The sequence below is a fragment of the Camelus bactrianus genome, chromosome 1, assembly GCF_048773025.1.
Source record: "Camelus bactrianus isolate YW-2024 breed Bactrian camel chromosome 1, ASM4877302v1, whole genome shotgun sequence".
Classification (NCBI taxonomy): Eukaryota; Metazoa; Chordata; class Mammalia; order Artiodactyla; family Camelidae; genus Camelus; species Camelus bactrianus.
Window position 1 is genome coordinate 29,449,688 of NC_133539.1, and position 16,077 is coordinate 29,465,764.

Sequence of the window (16,077 nt, forward strand, 5' to 3'; positions counted from 1 at the left end):
TCTTTCAATCATCTTAATGCATCAATTTGATTAATCTTTGTAGAAGAATGATGTCATTATCTAATTCCACTGCTCAGGAACATACTCTGTATTGATTCTCCTCTGAGCAGACTATTCAGCTGTAGTAAGTTCTTCATAAATCTGCTTCTTCAGGGGGGCTTCAAGATGGCAGAACAGGAGGACGCAGAGCTCACCTCCTCCCACAAATACCTCCTCAGCCTGGCCTCCCACCATGTCCCACCACGAATGGTCTAGTCTGTTCTGGCTGATGCCTTCTATGTTTTCTGACACACAATACTTGTCGACTGAAATAAATGCACAACCTAAATGCTGAGAGTTATGTTTTATTCAGTGGACAATTCTGGGGACTCAGCCCAGGATGACAGCCTCTCAGGTCGCTCTGAGGGACTGCTCCGAAGAGGTAGGGGAGGAGCTAGGATACATAGGAGATTTACAACAAAGACCAGGTAGTTGGAACATTAAAATATTACTTGTTATCTAAAGAAAACCAGGCATCTCAAGTTAAAGAATTCAGTGCTTTTCTATGTATGGGAGGAAGCAAACATTTGGGCTCATGGAATTCATTCCTTTGACAAGCACCTAGCTACCTAGGGCCAGTATCTTGTCCTTTATTATTCGGAGTCCCCTCAGGGTCCACCACTGTGAGTGGCTGCAGAGGCCGGGCTGCAGGCTTGTCTTCACAGGGGGGTGGCAGCAGCGGCTGATGACTTGATGGCTTTGTTACTGATATAGCTTGCAGTATTTTTTGTTCACATACTCATACTCACATTTATACCTTTGCTAATACGATTTCATCTTCTTCAACTGACTGTGCTTTTCCCATCAATGAGTCCAAATTCTACACTGCATTGTAGTCAACTTATAATCCATTTTGCAAAAATAAAAAAATCATTTAAAATATTCCAGCTTACCGTGACTTCTCTTTCCTCTCAATTTAAAATTCATAACTGTTCTCTTATTTTGTCTCTCTCAATAGATTTTAAGCTATTTGAGGGAAAGTGTCATATTATACACCTCTTGCCCAGTGCCACAGGGCTGAGAAACATGACACTGGGGGTCTGTGGTGAATCACACACAGGGCATCATTAGAAACTCAGTACATTTCTTGACTAATTGCTTTGATAATTTTTTAAAGAATGTCACCAAATGTTGACGACTTGGCATGATATTTTTATGTTGCTCAGCTCTTTTCTATATCAGAATTTGCAAAAGTACTGCCAAAAATACTGCTCAAATCAGCTTGTGACATAGCCATCACTAAAATTATCAAAGCCAGAGCACAAATGGACTTTGATTATGAGTGGATGCTAACTTGCAAAGAGTAAGCTTTGACTATTCAATTCATAAGTCTCCATTAAAAGTCACCCAGTGACCTTAGGCTTAAGCTCCAGGAGAGTCAAGTTAATTTGTACCTTGAAACCTGGGAAGGTCATGTGCTAGTCTACTCAGTTCTGTGGCAGAAAGATATTTAGAAGCATCTGAAGGTCAATCATGAAGAAAAACTCAAGCCCCCCCAAAAAAGAAATAAAAAAATAAATAATTTATCATGATGCGTAACACACCATTTTGTTTCAGTTAATTCTATTTTCCACCTCTTTACTGCAAGACAGTCCAAACATAAGAAATTCTAATTCTTTTCATAACCCGGAAAACATTTTTATAAAGAATTAACTGTGAAAGTGATTTAGGTTCAAAAATAATGAAATTATTCCTATGCCTCAAATTTATATTGTAGAAAATTCAGACAAACTAAATTTCTCCCATCAGGGGAAGGAACGTCACACAACAACATCTTTCAGGATAGATGACAACCCTGCGGAAGCTTGTTATTGGGTTTTGTCCTGGTTATTGCTACTGTTTTCCTCCACTGTCCTCAGGAAGTTAGTCCTCTGAGTAAACAGTCCTGTTTCCTCACCTGCAAAATAAAACAGCTAAATCTCATCAGCCCTCCAGTTTGAGCCACTGCATAATGAAAATTAGATTATCATCTCAGAATATCGGGTCGATGAACTGCCTTGCATGAGTCTTTTGTAGGCAAAATATCAGGGGGATAAATGATACGTTTAGGTGAAATTTCTTCTATGAAAAAAAGCTATTTCTTCACAAAAATTAATTGAACATACTCTGTGTCACTGTACTATACGCTGCATTTTGATTTAAAAAGAAAAAAAGAATGCCATAGCGTATAAAGAATTGAGTTTCAAGGTTGTATAATAATACAGTTAGGGGGACAAAATGCACGTATATGAAATGTTCATAGCAATGAAATACAACACCTAAAAAAGACAAGTCACTGGAAAAGGTTAAAAGCTGTGAGTTCAGAGGGTCAAGAAATAAAACTCATTTCCTCTGTTGTATTGAAAACCAATACATACCCAGGTGCTGGATGCTCTTCTTACATTATCTCCTTTAGAAAATTCAAAGTGAGTTTTGAGCAGGAAGGCTTTGGGCACAAAAGGAGGGATGGAAATCAGAATTCTGAAGGTGGGAGGGCAGAAGCATGAACAGGCGAGCAGGAGAAAAGAGGAGTTTGGAAATCAGGAGGATGTGAAAATCAGTCTGGGGGTGTGCACAGAAATTTAAATGCTCTCAGTCCCTTCAGTGCTGACAAATTATTGTCCTCCCGAGACTCCTTCACCAGCTCATCAGCTTTGCGGCTTCAAGACTCCTTTTTGGATTTCAGAAGCATCGTAGAGAGCCGCTTCCTTGTGGCTTGATGCAGCGCATAACTAGCAGCTGCTGCATTAGAAACACTTTTAAACCAAACTTTTGATAAGATGTGAATGGCTGTGCTTCCCAGCGGTGAACTCAGGCGAAGTTTAGAGCCTGCGCTTAGACAAATATACTGCACATACATATTCATGTGCTGACTCATTTGTTAGCCATACCTTGTTTACGGCGAGCTCTCTAGCCGGCCACCTCAGCACACATACCTTTTCTTCTCCCACAGCCCTCTCAGTGTGCTATGGACAAATGCCTTCATTTCCTAGACCAGAAGTCTCATATTCTGTGAACAGAGTAGTTAAATAAAAAATAAATACGGTTCTAACAACTTCAGTAATTATACAGAGTTTTCCAGCTGAAATTGACAATATTTACAACTTTCCTGAATATATCAAAGTTCTAATTCTTGATTTGAATATTTAACTCATGTAAGTTAAGGAAAGCTCTTTGACCAATCTCCAGTTTAGGAGGTAATTTTACAAGTAAAAGAATTAGTATCTCTTTCTGCTCATGAGCTCAAAACTTACCAAGTTAGGATTCCCCTTTTGATCAAATATTTTCTGTTTCCAGATAGTTCCAAGGCAGGAATTGTGGATTACTTGATAGAACTGATGTGTGGACATCCACACCAAACTCATAACATGAACAGATAACACTCTTCTCCAGTTCCTAGTTTATCAAACCCCACACTCCAATGGAAATAATTATGTAGAGGAGAAGGTACTTATAACTTGATTCCTCCAGCTCATTCATCAAAAGACATAAAGCTATTAGGTTTTATTTCTTTAAAAAAAAGGGGGGGGCAAAATCTCCCTTTCACACAGTAAGTTTTTTTTTTAAGCTGTGGGAAAATCTATTTGATATAAAAGAAGAAAAATGAGTTTCATTGAATAATGTCAGAAATGAATCCCATAGGAAAAAAAAAACAGCTTCACAAGAAAAAAACCAAAGATCCAACAGTCTGACATAATTCTCTGCACAAGAGATAAACACATGCAGGGCTTGAAGAGGCACCCTAGAGTTATTTGAATGTAATTATGTATTTGAACTTGAAGATAAAGTATTTGACCTTGGTGAACATTCACTGAACACCTATAAAGAAAAATTCTTTTTTTTTTTCTAAAGAATTGCTTGCCAAACCTTAATCAACTTGCACTTTTCAATTATACTGTCCTCTAGTCCCTATATAGTCTCAATTTTTTTGAACGTGGTTTTACTCCTCTCACTCAGACATCCTTTTTAACAATGCTTGTTTTAACACCCCAAGATCCCTTTCTTCCTTATCTCCCTGCTGTATCACTGTCTTTCTAGAAATACTGTCCTTCCTTTTCTCCAGTCCAACTTTCAGGTCGATAAGAACTGTTATAGAAAAAAAAATCATAGAAGTTCCACTATCTGTGTGTCAAATTCATGTGATCTAACTTACCAGGAGGAATTAAACAACTACTAGACAATCATTTTTGATATGTGTAATCAGTTCCTAGAATGAATGTTAAACACCACTGTCAGCTTTCACAAGTTTCTAACTTGATGCTTCAATCTTTCTCTTCAAAGTGAAGAGCGGTGCTAATAAAATGGCCACCGGTTTCTTACGTTTTCACGTAAAAATCTTACTTGATACCTGTCTCCTCTTTGGTGTCTCTGGAAGAATTGCCCTTACTTGTGTCCAAGTCACACTCAGCCTGTTTGCTCAGTCCGGCTCTCTCACGTCTAAACAGACCCCCTCAGGTGTTCTCTCTCTACTTACCGGCTCCTCCTCTGGCAGTGAGTGTTCACTCTCCTTTCCGGATGTTACCGAGCCAGGTGCATTTGCTGGACACACAGGAGGCCAGATCCTGAGCTGCCGAGGTTTGCAGCAGAGAAAGGGCTTATTCTTGAGGCAACCAAGCGAGGAGACCCGGGAACAAATCTCAAATCCAACTCCCCAAAGACAAGAAGCTGGGGATATTATGGGATAAAGAAGCAGGGTGGTCTGAGGTGTGGGGAAGGATGATGGAAGCAAGGAAGAGATGAAGTAGCCAGTGTTCTGCGCAGGCGTATCTGAGCTATGTGCTTCTTCATGGGCTGCATATTCAGAAAATGGCAACAGTAATATGATCTGGGGGTGGAGCTTTGGGTCCTCTGACGTCAATAGGCCATCCATGGGCCACTTACTCAGGCCCAGTTGAATGGTAGGTGGTCTCCTTTGGTTTAAGCTGGGCAACGCTAACTCCAGGTTCCTGGAAAACTACTTAAGCAGCCGTTATTATGGTGACCCATACATCAGTGTTATCTCTGGGAGGAGGGTGGTTAAAGAAATCTTGTGATATATCGTCTAAGCCCTGTGAGGCTTGCAGGGTTTGCAACTTGCAAGAACAAAGGAAGCAGGTTTAGCAAATGAAGGTAGGTTACAGAATATTATTTATTAAGCAAGTCACAGTTTAAGGGATCTAACTGATGACCAGCCTCGGTTTCACTGAGAAAAGGGACTACGCTTTTCCCCTCCAGGTGTATTATCAAGCTTTCCTGTCTGTCTCTAGCAAACCCACATTTGCCAGTCATCAAGCGTCCACTGCTCACTCCTCAAATCTTTCCAGTCTCTGTTTTCTCCTACCTCCCAGCATTTGGGTGACCATTTTCCCTTAAAGAATCATAACTGACAATCTAAATGGGAGATCAAATCATGGCTTTTCACTTGTCTTACTCCTCTGTGACATTTCTCACCGCTGTCTACCTTTTGTCATAGTTGATGTTACTTTTGTTCTAAAATCCCATTTCCTTTTGTCACATAACTCGGCATTTTCTGGACTCCCTTATGTCTCTGGAGGTGCTTTCATCTCCCATTCTCTGGTGTGTTAACCTTCCACACACCAAACACACGTGCATTCTTGGACAGGTCTGAGTTCAGCAATATTACCTTCTAACTTTGTTTACCACCTCCTTATGGATGGCATTCAAGTTTATATCTCTGGTTCCTAAATCTCCTGAGATTTAGATTAAAATTTTAGCAGCCAGCTAGACATTTCCACATGGATTAGCCTCGGCATCTAAATCTTAAGAGGTTCAAAATCAGTATCTTCTTTTTTTTTCTCTTCTCTATCAGTTATTTCTATGTCACTTATTCATGTTAACTTTTTTTCCTTTTTAAATCTTTAAAGTTGTCATTGATTTTCATTTTCTCCTTGTTTTTACTCCTCCCACCATTACAGGACGCCAGATGGTTACCAAGCCAGACAGTCCTCCCTTGGCGAGATTCCTACATACAAGAACTTCCATCACCGTGTTTTAGTTAAATAATGTCAGTTCCAAACAGCACAATTCAAATTCCAGTTGCCAAGGCGTATTGACTGAGTGACTGCAAAAAGTATGAACCTCCCAGCAGCTCCTCAGTCTATAAGTCATTCTGTAAATAACAGCTGTGCTTCATGATCAGTGGCCAATAAAATAACTCCTTTCAAGGTACGCAAATAAGTGGTCACAGTGTGTTATTCAGTTTACACACAATTATATGTAGTTGTGTTTACTCCTTGTCTTCCATGACAAACCCATGTGCCCTTTTTTACAAAAATGGGTAATTGGAAAAGGAAGTTGGCCAACAAAGATGACAGTGCAACGGAGAAATGATAAGTGATACTGATGGAAAGGAACTTCAAATCAAATGTAAATGTCATAGAAAAAACTACTGACTGTGGGAATGTTGACATCTCCAATATTTAAGAGACTTCAGATGTGCTAGATATTCACTAGTTCACTGAAGATGAGCTTGACCTCAATGAGAACAGTGGTTGTGACACAAAGGATAAAGATTTCCCAGTAGAAGTGATGCTGGCAAATAACTACATGAAAGGAATTCTCAGAGATATTTCATGGAACTGAAAGTTCAAACTATAAAATGTTGGAAGGTGATCTAAACTTAGAAAGGAGTACAGTTCACCAGGACATAGAAAATAAGTTCCCTCCACATAGGAAGTTATATGACAAAAAGGCAAGCACTGTTCAAACTACTCCTGACGCGTTTTACACAAAGAAACCAAACACATTACTTGTTGGTGCTTCAAATGTGTTAAATTACTGTGCACTAAATAAATGCCAGTTTTGCTATTGTTTAAATTTTCCTTTACATTTATAACCTACAGTAGGAGAGATTTTAATGCTTTGACAAACATTTTTAAAGATTGTAAAACAGTTGTAATTTGCTTCTTGATTGTTGAGGTTCTTTGCATGGTTTCAGCATGCACAGTCATTTTTATGTTCCTTATCACCATGCAAAGCAAGGACTAGGTGTAACAGTGAGTCAGTTTCTGCCTCTTCCACCTGCCCTGGGCTGTATTTTGGGTGTTCTTGCTTGGGAAATTCCTTACCCCTCTTAGAGGAAGGACATCAGCAGACGGCAGAGATGGGGCTCTGTCAGGAGCTTCCAAGCATTCTCCTGAGAACTGCCCACTTCGGTGCTGCAGGCAGCAGTGATAATCAGCAGTAATCTAAGCAGTATCCAGGCGTCCTCCTAAGACTCACTGGCTTTGCTGTTGCAGGGAGCTAAGTGTATTAGCAGTGGCTTTTCTGTAAGCCTTATATTTCTGGAACTTCTGAAAGCCAGAAGTATGTTTCCTCACTTTTGCTTTACCAGCCCTGTCATGTGCCTAATAATAAATCACTTTGTATTTGTAATATTTGTAATGATGTCTGTTTTCCTGACTGATACGATATTTAGCACCAGAAGAACGTCCTAGGTAAGAAGAGTCTTTGTGTTGGTTATCTCACCTAGTGAGATCTGAGAGCAGGAGTGAAGTTGTCGCTAGGGGAAAACGAGATGGTAGTCCATAAGAGAGAGTGGAAAAGCGTGTAAGTCAAGGTGCAACCAGAAAAAAGAGAAATCATGATGAGCATTTAAAACACAGAGAATTAAAAGCAGGAGTTCGGTTGCACTGTTGATGAAAGAGGCTTAGGGTGCATTCGGGGGTGATCGATAGGTGTCCTTGCCTGTACAGTTCTGCTGGAACTGCTCTGGCTTCGGGCCATCCCCGTGTCTGGAGTAGCAGTTGCACTTGGCTTTACGACTGGTCCCCCAGCTGCTGACTTTTATCCCCTGCAAAGTACATTTTTAGAGCATGTTCCTGAGTTACAGCTCTTGTGTGCACCACACCATAATGGGGGAAACGGGCTAATGTTCTGTGGACTTGTGGCCAAGTCCTAATTTGTGGGGCGATCATGGGCAAAAGGCTCCTTGGAGTCAAAATTTTCCAATGAATACAATGAACGGATGGGTGTAAACTGGTAAATTTCATATTTTGTTAACCTTGCAACGTTTGGTTCAAAGAAGTGCCATATGGAATTATAAACAGACAAAAGCAGAGTCGCTCTGAATGAGGAACTGTGGTGCTGTGTAGACCTACCCAGTCAGCCACCCCAGATTCCTGGCACTGGCCCCCGACCCGCCAAGTAGTTTGCAAGAGGATCCCCCCGTAGCACGTTTTGAAGATCGTTAGAGGAATGGATTTGAAGTTCCATTCAACTCTAAATATTGTTATTTTTCTCTTACTTTGGACATAATCCTTAATGACTATATAATCAGTAAAATATAATCCAACCTTCTTAGCTGGGACATTGAAGGGAATTTATAAACTGGTTCTAAAATCATTTTACCCTTATTTTTTATCTTCTTCCTTCATAAAACCTGACTCTGAACTACTACCTCAACTTGAATGAATATGTGTCCAGAGAACGTTCGATGTAATTTCTTACATCTACTACGCCACTCTGCCTTCTTTCTGTACATCTATGACCTCATTCACCTACGTACTTTAATATGCACGCAAGGTCTCGGTCTTGACTTCTCCCATCAATCAGGTCATTTAGTTTCACTGGTAAGTAAATCATTTAGGATTAGATTGGCTGCATTAACAGAGAATCCTAAATATATTAGTAAATTTATAAGGACTTTTTTTTCTACATAAAATAAACCCAGAGTAAAGGCAGTCTGTGGTTGTATGATTGATCTATAATCACGAGGAGTCTAGCATCTTCTATCTTCCCATCTGCCATCGAGTATGTAAAGCTCTTCATGATCTAAAATGCATGCTGATCTCCACATTCCAACCAGCCAAAGGAGAAGGTAAAAGTTGTTATTGCTAAAGGTTCTGATTTTCTATTTTTCATTTTAAGGAAACTTCCTGGAAGTTCCACCTAACTTCTTTCCTTGCTTGGAATTTAATCACATGGATGGGAAAAAATTATGTCTTTCGGCACCTGAGTAATGGTTCTATAATTATAGAAGACAGAAGTATGGATGTTGGGTAGGAAACTTGTACACGCTGCCACAACAACAAATCTATCTGCTCCTCTGAGATGACAGTCAGCATACGAAATTGTGAAATTCTATTACTTATTTATTGTTACATTCCTAGAACCTGGCATAGGATCTCAATATATGAATGAATCATAATGAATGAACAACAACCTTATCTTTTTTTAAACTGACTTTTGGCTAGCCAGCCAGCATGTCAAGAAGGGGCCCACATCATACTTGTGCTAGGAATATGAGAAGTACTAGAAATAACTGGCTGGGGGGAAAAGAATGATTTGTATTTGGGAATGCTCCCTCTGAAGAAAGAAACTAAAGTGAGTATGACTAACTTCACTTCTGTAACTGCCTGTCAATAAATTTATATATTTTTTTACCCAAGTTTAGTTTTTATTTTTATCTAATATTGAGTTTATCTTAACCTTTATATTACTTTCAGATCCTGATATAATAAATCTTTAATGATATATATGTATAAAGAAATAGGCAAATGATAAAAGGTGTAAGAATTTATTGTTTTGTCACATACAAAATATTCATCTTTTTTCATATGTACATTAAAATGTTTAACACATTACAATGAGATTTAATATCTGGCTGTAACAGTATTGGAAAGAAATCTTCGTGAATCTAGGAAATCCAGGTTTTAGACTAATGAAATATCAAGGGAAGCTCCTGTACTTCTCATTTGCTCCACATGGTTCCTCAGCAACTAGTCACAAAATGTGGGAAAACATAGCTACAGAGTATGCTACCATGACAACCAAAGCCGTATTTAAATTTTATTCATCTTTCTGTCTGTCTATCTATCTATCTAGTCTATAATCTATCTATCATTCATCTATCTACTGCCTTACTCCAAAAATGGTTTGGATGGATCACATATATATACTACAAGAGGGGATATAAAAATGAAATTTGAATATGTAAGAATAATCAGAGCAAATGAAGATTAGGGTAACAACAATAACAACCACCACTAAAAACCCAGATCAACCCCCGAATCAGGTAAATAAAATGCATGACTTGAAACTATACTCTTTTTCTAAGCAGTTGGACTTTAATCTAGTCCTAAGAGTTCTCATAACCTGGGGAAACTTGTTCCTGAGAACTTTGAGATAAGTATTTGGGGATCCAGCTAAACACCCATCAGGAGAATTTGAACCTAGGGAATTAAATTGTCCATGGATGGTTAAGCTATGAGATTAAGAAGTGATTTTAATGGAAATGTTGACTTCTAGATAAGCTGACCTTGAAGATAAGTGAACTGAATATGCACACACACAGAGAGGTTTGAAAGACGAGTTATTGGTGGGAGAAGCATAGAGGAAGAAAAGCAATGTGTCTTCAAGTTTATCCTAACTGTGTTTAAACAAATGTGATGGTTTTTTCTCCAAGATGTTTATTGATGTCCCTTGTGGATGAGGACTGAGTTAAACAATGTTGAATAAGTTCCAGAAACACTGAGTTAAACAACGTTACACCAATTTCCTTGTTACAGGCATTCTCAGGGTCTTTAATATTTAATTTGCATTATGAGTTTGTAAGGGGGAATAAAGTGCATAAGATTTCCCAAACTTGGTTGACAATTAGGGCGGATGCTATGCTACGTTTTTATTGCACTGTTTCCCCTTCCTGCACAAAAAAAGATCCAGCCTCCTCTGCGGTTAGTTCAGGATAGCGTGACTGAATTCTGGCTAACAAGGTGAAACACGAGGGTGTAAGCCACTCCCAAGCCTGGACTTATTCTTGTAATTCTGAGATTTTTTGTTCTTCCTGGAGGTCACATATTTCAGACAGCATAACTACAATATGGAGAAGGGTCATATGTTCTGCACTGAAACGTCATGTGAAAGGAAAAAACTCTTGTTTTGTTCCATCATTAAGATTTTAGGGTTTACTTGTAATTGCAGCCTCTCTTTGCCTGGCCTGAGGATTGCTGTCAAGCTCCTAATCTTTGGAGAACATTTTTGAACATCTTATTTCTTAACATGAAATGTTGTGCCAAGATAAATTGTTGAAATATATATGCCTGAGGATCCAAATGAATTATTTTGCCTATAGGATTACTGGTAAGTCAAATGTGGAACAAGTTTTACCAAAACTCCTGAGACTCAGTTTCAGAATGGTTTATTTGCTCACTTGGAGGCTACTACCCAAATAAGAAGTATAATATCTCAGAAAAGTAATCCAGTGCAGATCAGTAAGACATAAGGTTTAGACATCGGCTCTCACGTAGTCATAATTTTAGAGCCTTGCTCAGGATGCTGGTCAGGGAAGAAGACGGTGAAAGGACGACTGGCCATCATTATTTCTGCCACTTTAGAAAATTGTGGTCAGGCTGTTAGCCTCCAAAGCTCAGTCTGTTTTCAGTTTTGGTTTGTCTCCCTGAAAGCCTGGATGTGCTTTGTTCTAATACTCCTTTCCTCTGTAAAGGGGAATTATCTGTTTAGGCGTCTTCTATGAACTAAACTCTACATTTTATTTAAGTTTCATTATTTTTTTCCCTAAGGCGTCTTCTCTGTTCCAGAAGCCCATCTTGGACACCACAGTGCATTTAGTCCTCGTGCCTCTTAGCTGACTCTGGGTTGTGACAGTCTCTTGGACTGATCTTGTCTGGCATTTCCTTGTCTGTGTAGGTATCTCCATGATGGTTACTCTTCTATGTCACCTTGGCTAGATTACAGTACTCAGTTATCCAACTACACGTGAATCTGGGTGTCACAGTGAAGGTATTTTGTAGATGTGGTGGTCAACATCTACAGATGGTCCCTGACTTAGGATGGTTCAACTTCTGACTTTTCACCTTTACAATGGTGTGAAAGCAATACACATTCAGTAGAGACTGGACATCAAAATTTGAATCTCAATTCTTTCCTGGGATAGTGATAAGCAGTACCACATCCTCTTGGGATGCTGGGCAAGACACAGCACCCAGTCAGCGACAGGATCACGAGGGCAGACAACTGACAGAACCATTCTGTTTTTCACTTCCAGTACAGCGTTCAGTAAATGACATGAGATACTCAACACTGGTCTATAAGACAGGCTTGGTGTTAGATGAGCACGTTTAAGATGGGCTAGGCTAAGCTGTGATGTTCAGTTGGTTAGGTATCTTGAATGCATTTTCATTTCCAATCTTTTTAACTTAAGATGGTTTTACCAGGATGCAACTCCATTGTAAAGTAGAGGAAGATCTGTACAGTGAGTTGACTTTATAGATCACCCTTGATAATGTGGGTGGGGCCTCATCCAAACAGTTGAAGGCCTGAGGAGCAAAAACTGAGGTTTTCCAGAGAAGGAATTCTGCCTCAAAACTGCAAGAGTGGCTCTTATCTGAGTTTCAACTTTGCCAGCCCAACCTACAGATTTTGGACTTTGCCAGTTCCCATAACCCCAGGAGCCAATTTCTTGAAATTTATCTCTTGATATTTGCCTTGTGTATTTTATATAAAGAGATATATATATAATAATAAAATCTTATACACACATACAAAATCTTATATGTATAATCTCATATAATGTCCATATTGTGTGCATGTATACAATGCATATGTGTATACAGCTTTTCATTTGTGTGTGTGTGATTTTTTTTTATCACAGTTAGGCTAGAGTTACAGGTTTTGGGGGCTGTATTTTTGCCATTTTCATCAATCTTATTACATCATATCAAAAGTACATGCTATCAACATGACTTACTGATGATGCTAACCATGACCACCTGGCTGAGTAGTTTTCCAGATTTTTCCACTGCAAAGTTGTGGGTTCTGGCCAGAAGAAATCCCACCGAGATGGAATGAATGACTCGAGACTCTGGAAAAAGTCAAGAGAGTGAGAGGGAGTCGGGAGCCAACTCCACGAACCTCTCAAATGCTCCCATATTTATTGTGTACAATCAAAGGAGGAATCACTAACAGTTGGAATGCTGGAATTTAGGGAAGGACAGGGTGGGATCACAATGAGTACAAAGGCTTTGTTTATTGTTGGTGTTTGGCTCAAGGTCAGAAGACCCTTTTTGTTTTGGTAAATCATGTTCGCGTTGAGCCTTTCAGCTTATCAGAGTGGAATGTATGAGAAACAGCTCCTTAACAACATTTTTCTTGGATTCAGGCGGCTGTGCCTGTCTTAGGTTGCCCCCCTCAGGGGATCTTACCCGTCATTGGCTAACCAGCCTTCTCACCTCTCAGTCTGCAGCTTTGTATAACTTGTTTACCATTCCAGCCCAAGGCTGTTTTGGGGATAGACTATCTAGCAGCAGGCACGCCCAGTGTTTATAGCTGAGGGCCTGGGTCGTTGCTTTGCAATCAGCAGAGTGCTATCTAAAACCTAAGCACATTTGCTCTTCTTTAATGAGACAAGCGGCTGGGGTCTGTTACAATTTGTTAACCCAGTCATGGGCTCCCACACAAAGTCATTATCCCCTTTTACTTACTCCGCTCTTTAGAAGGCAGTCACTAAGTACAGCCCACCCTCGAGGGAGGGAGGTGGTGTTAGGGAGAGTTAAGCTCAACCTTCTTAAGGGGGAGTGTCTACAAAAATCATTCAGCATTCAGTACAGGAGATGTGTCTCTTCTCCCCCATTTGTCTATTGAGTCAATCGTTTGTATCCGTATGAATTGATGGATATTTTACCCTTTATGTGATAGCACATTATTTTGTTGCTCAGATTGTTCTCCATTCTTTTGATTTGGGGTCACCTCCCTACTTTCTGGCATTACAAGAAGCCCCAGGCTTATCTTGTATATACCCTGCCCCTGTCCTAGAATCATTCATTTCTCCAAGAAGTTCTGGTTCTTCTTTAGGTAGGTAAAATTAGAGACCAGGGTCTGGGGGCTGAGTTCATGATCTTTTACATTTTTATTTCGATGCCACACATGACAAAAATAATTCCTGGAACTTGAACACCGTCTTGAAACAGAGGGTAGGGCATTACACACCTGCTTGGCTTTGAGTGCCATCCCTTCCCCCACCAAAGACGTTCAAAACCAACGGAAGACAAACAGTACAAACGAGAGAGCCTAAGTTTTACCCCTGATCCAGAGACCACCAATGATCCATCGTGGAAGGCAGCAGAGGGAGTTGGGTCAGCGTGAGCCTAGACCCAAACAAGGATAATCATCATTACTTTTCAGGGTTCAGACGACTCAGAAGAATGTGTATACAGTTCTAGCAAAGGGCTTAGGAACAAGGAAACATTCAATATAGTAGTCAGTGCAGTATGTCTTTAAGGATATATCTCTGCTTAGGACTAGCAGAATTACCCGTTCTACTGCTGCTTCTGGATAGCTGAGTCATGCCCACTTATCATAAGGAACAGTAGAGGGGACAGACTGTGACTCTGTGTGTGTGGGGGAACCTCTTTATCATGGTTTTTTTTAATTTAAAAAATATTTTAAATTAAAAAATTATTTTTCCCCTCTTTAATGGAGGCACTGGGGATTGAACCCAGGACCTCATGCATTCCAAGCACTCACTCTACCACTGAGCTATACCCCTCACTCCCTTCATGACTGATTTTAATCAATAGTTGACAGCTTTGTTAGAGGCATCTGTGAAATGAAGTTACATGCAAAGTTTTTTATTATGTATATTACTGGCGTGAATGGAAAGTGACACTACAACTCAGTCAAAAAGAATCCCTAGCGGATATAAAGAAAGAAGTAATAAAGGTATTTCTTTTCTGCCCTCCTCTCTTTCTAGAGGAAAAACAAAAGACTGATAGCCAATTAGTCAAAGGTGAGAACTTCTGTAAAGGGATTAAGACATATACTGCATTTCATTACAAGATTTGCAAACTTCTCTAAATCCAAATAAAATCACTTGTTTAGACTGATGCTCTTAATATGATAAGAAAAAAATCTAAAATTGAGTATGAGTATTACACACAGAGATCAAGTGATTCATTAGTTGAAGATAAATATTGGAATCAGTGAACTTTGTGAGTTTTCAATTTACTTACAAACTATTTACGTGTGTCTGTGTGCATTCATGCACCCATGTGTATGCTATAAATACATACATGTTCGAAGGGTTTATTCATACATCTACCGTTATTTCCTGTATTACCTTAGACAAGTAGGCACAAACAATTTGAACACTTACCTCATTTAATTTTATATCCTTGTGTGGCAAAGTAATTTGGAGTGATAGCTATGTCTTAGTTTTCTGCTTTGCACTGTCTTGTAAGTCCCAGACAACTGTGGAAATGGCAGATCAGTGGTTGATAACTTACCTGCTTCTTCAAGAAATTAATTAATCGTGCAAACATTTATTTAATGAAGATGTGTGTTTCTGATGACAGCACAGACTTTCAATACAAAAAAACCCCAAAACAAAAGCAAAAGCAAACAAACAAACAAATAATGGTCCCAACTCTTTCTAACCTATGCGCTCTCTTTTGCAGTTCTTGTTTCCTGTTGTTTATTCTTCCTGTCAGTGGTATATCCTGGGCTGTGGGCACAAGGGGAAGAGGGAAAGATTCAGAGGCCCTTGACACCTGGTTGCTGTGTCTCACTGGAGGGCACCTGTGGCCATTTCACTGCGTATACAGTTTACCCTGACCTATTGGTTGCCAGCAAGAGGATGCTGAATTTCAGGATTGTGTAAGTGCAGAGTCTGGGAGCAGCTGAGACACTAGGGGGCGGTACACTAACTGCACTGGAAGGAATTCACTAGGACTTCCTAATGCCTTCAGAGAAAAAGCTAGAATTAGCAAATAAAAGTAGCGGTGGAGGAGGACTGATGTTTTGGTCGTCTGCAATGGTGGAGGAAATGCAAAGACCCCTCTCTCTGCAAAGCAGCACACACCTCCCTGCCTGGGATCGTGTGGAGAACTTAGTGCAGAAGCCTTGAAGGACAGACAGACAGTGGCAGGTGACGGTGACAGTCTGTTCCTGACAACACACTTGGAAGATGTCTCCAAATGCTGACTCACCATCCATCAGCTATTGATGAAATACTAGCCATTTTTAAAACCAATGACGATGCTTGTTTTTTTAAGAAAACTGTCTTATAACTCTGGATAAGAATGAAGTTGCTAAGTGCTTTCTTAA

General features: G+C 39.7%; 1 non-coding gene across 1 annotated transcript; it reads right to left on the minus strand.

Moving 5' to 3' along the window:
* Positions 1 to 14,449: 14,449 nt before the first annotated feature.
* Positions 14,450 to 14,521, minus strand: TRNAS-GGA (transfer RNA serine (anticodon GGA)). Its single transcript has one exon. It is a non-coding gene; the product is annotated as a tRNA-Ser (tRNA).
* Between the last annotated feature and the right edge of the window lie 1,556 nt (positions 14,522 to 16,077).